The following is a 3,206-nucleotide window of genomic DNA, read 5'->3' as shown; positions in this document are numbered from 1 at the left end:
ACGAGAGTCACGTTTACAGGGCTAGACCTAAACTAATGTGCTGCACATTTTGAGTGGTGCAACCACTCCAAAGAACATCAATGTCCCTATAGGACTATGGGACTATATGTCACTCACTATGGGCCGATTCATACTCCTATTTTACGCTGTTTCGGCGCTGTAGTCAGCTCGTCAGAAATTTTCAGTAGCACCGAAGAGCCGACTTTGCAATCTAGAGATACTCTGTTACAAGTAAAAAGTACAGAATTCGAAATGCACTTGAAGTACCAAAAAGAAAACCTGAATTTGAATCTTTTGATAATAGCAGATCTACAAGCTCACAATGCGCATGATGATGAATTGTGAGCTTGTAGATCGGCTATTCAAATGGCTGAAATGTAGCCTGAGGCAAAATTGTACTTAAGTACAGTACTTGAGTACATGTAGGCTACATTAGTAACTTTACACCACTGCCTTTTAACAATGTTTTCCTTTTAATAACAACAAATTATAACGATAATGATCGCTAACAGCACCTTTACGTAACACAGTAGACCTATGAGACTTTAGAGTCTTTCATTTAATGTTCAACTTTCTCTTTCTAGAATCTAACCTGTGGGATGATGATTATTGCCATCGGACATATCCCTCTGCGAGGGATATAAGCCTCGCACAATCCTACTCGTCTGGCAGGTATATCTCTTTGTATCCTGGTGTCTGGCAGGTATATCTCTTTGAACACCTTTAGTGCTACGATTGTGCGCGGGGAGACGACAATTAACACAATTTAAGAGCCATAAACGACAAGACGTTTAATTGCCAATTATGGACCGGATGCCACGGTCGTTAAGACGTGTTCTTTTGAAGAAAAAAAAGAAAGAAAAGAAATCCATATTTAGAAAATTCCTCTAATCTGGTGTACAGGTGATGACATGCACATTACATGCATAATATATTTACATTTTCTTTCTTTTTTTATTATGGGCGAATTGGCAACCAAAGCCTAAACTGGTGACCACCAGGTGGCGCTGAAAGAGTTTTAACACATCTTGACTGCCCAAAATGTAATTCCTGGAAACGCCACTGGTCTCTACAGAACCGGCTGTAAAATGGTATTTATGGTATTATTGGTATTATTATTATTATTTAGAGTGAGCTGGATACCTGCATTTGTAACCTGCTGGTGGCCACGCCCACAGAGGCGCTCCCACCAATAATGAAGCGCCAATGCGGTGCCCACACCCATCACCAACCAAGTGAAAATAAACTATAGGCTAAGCACGCTTTGGCTCCGACACAGTGTGACAGACAGGGCAGTCTCTACGTCTGGGTCTGTGGAAGTGCTGTTGGTCTGAGGAGGCTCTTCGGTCTCTGGACGAGTCACGTCTGAGTCTGTGGAAGTGCTGTTGGTCTGAGAAGGCTCTTCAGCGAAGGCTTTCTCCAGAAGCTTTAGGACGGACCTGCTGCGGAACACGTCCTTGAAACCCTGACTGAACACGTACAGCAGCGGGTTCAGGCAGCTGTTGACAAGAGCCAGGGCGAGGGTTATGGGATCCCCGAAGCCGATCACCAATAACAGTGTTTCAATCTCCATTGTCCACTGTCCATCACACCCATCAGAACACACACAGCATAAATCAGCCGTGTGATGTGAAAGGGGAGCCAGCACAGGAAGAACACGGCGATAACAGTTGCTATGACTTTGAAGGAACGACCTGATTGGCTGGCCAGCGAGCGGGTATTCCTGAGCCGGTAGATGATGACGGAATAGCAGGAGACGATGACGGAGAAAGGAACCACGAATCCCACGACGAAGTTAGTGATGGCGGTGTGTTTAATGGATTCCCTGCACGAGACCTTACCACTATGTCGATCTCTAGTGTCCCTAAAGATGAAGTCAGGGATGCTGGGAGCCAAGGCCAGAACCCAGACTCCCAGACTGACCCAGGATGCCTTTCTGACGGTGCGGTGACCACTGCACCGAGCCCACAGTGGACACACCACACCAACACATCTGTCCACACTGATGACCACCAGAGTGTAGATACTGGCGTACATGTTCATGTGGAAAACCAGACCGTCCATCTTGCACATGAACGGGCCAAAAGGCCAGTGGTTTTTCAGAGCACTCTCTGTGATCTTCAGCGGCAGGAAGGCCGTAACCAGGAAGTCGGCCACAGCGAGGTTGAGGTACCAAACGGTGTTGACGGTTTTTTTCATCCTGAAGCCCGTCGCCCAGATGACCACACCGTTCCCCAACACGCCGAGCACACACACCACGCTGTAGATGACCATGGACATGATGAAGTAGATTTTATCCAAGTAGGCATAATATGCATCAGTTGTGGTCATATTCTCCATCGTCCTGAAACCCAAAAATAACAAAACAATGAATATAAGGTCAATATATACGCCATGTATTATTATTACACTGACTGAACATATTGGGTGCCATGACCTCCATACAAGATTTGTATTGTTTAAGGGTTTCATATTAATACTTATTTCTTTTTTTTGAGGGGCACTAGCCCCTCCTATATTCAGCTATTAGTGTAGATTTATAGGGCGCTAGCCCCTCCTATATTCAGCAATTAGTGTAGATTTATAGGGCGCTAGCCCCTCCTATATTCAGCAATTAGTGTAGATTTATAGGCCCTCATTTATCAATTGAGTGTAAAATCTGCCACAGATTCGAGTGCAGGTTTCGTAGTACACCCACGTCGCCACGGCATTTATAAAGTGATCGCAAACAGCTGATCCTTCCTTAATTTCGTTCCGACGTTAATAAATGTGACGGCTGAAATCTATCTGGCACGCCCTATGAAATCAAGCCTCGCCCTCATTTTTGCGACATGAACAACTGCAGTACGATCTTGGAAACCATAGTTACATCAAGTCAAGCCTTCCTTGCCTTGCTGACCGCCTCACCCCCCTCTCATACACACACATGCACACACACACACAGACGCGCGCACGCACATGCAACTTGCAAGCAACTGTCACTGTGTGTTAGTTGTATAATTTATGCAATTATTAAAATGTTTATTCATTTAATATACAACAAGATTAATGAACGAAAACCTGAAGCTGTGATTATGTGAAGCATTAATTAAATAACATTGCTCACAACGTCATTGGAATGAGTTTGGACACGCACGTGACAAATGCTGTTTTCCTCCGCTCCTGTTCTGTCTGTCTCTCTCTGTCACTGACCTGCATTAGATTGC

The 3,206-nt window shown here is 44.8% G+C and overlaps 1 pseudogene across 1 annotated transcript; it reads right to left on the bottom strand.

Moving 5' to 3' along the window:
• Positions 1–1,246: 1,246 nt before the first annotated feature.
• Positions 1,247–2,340, bottom strand: LOC310862150 (formyl peptide receptor 2-like; annotated as a pseudogene). Its single transcript has one exon. The product of its transcript is annotated as a formyl peptide receptor 2-like (transcript).
• Between the last annotated feature and the right edge of the window lie 866 nt (positions 2,341–3,206).

The sequence above is a fragment of the Protomyctophum parallelum genome (assembly GCF_964188405.1).
Source record: "Protomyctophum parallelum genome assembly, chromosome: 7".
Lineage (NCBI taxonomy): Eukaryota > Metazoa > Chordata > Actinopteri > Myctophiformes > Myctophidae > Protomyctophum > Protomyctophum parallelum.
Note: the sequence above shows the minus strand (reverse complement) of the source record. Positions and strands in the feature narration are given on the sequence as shown.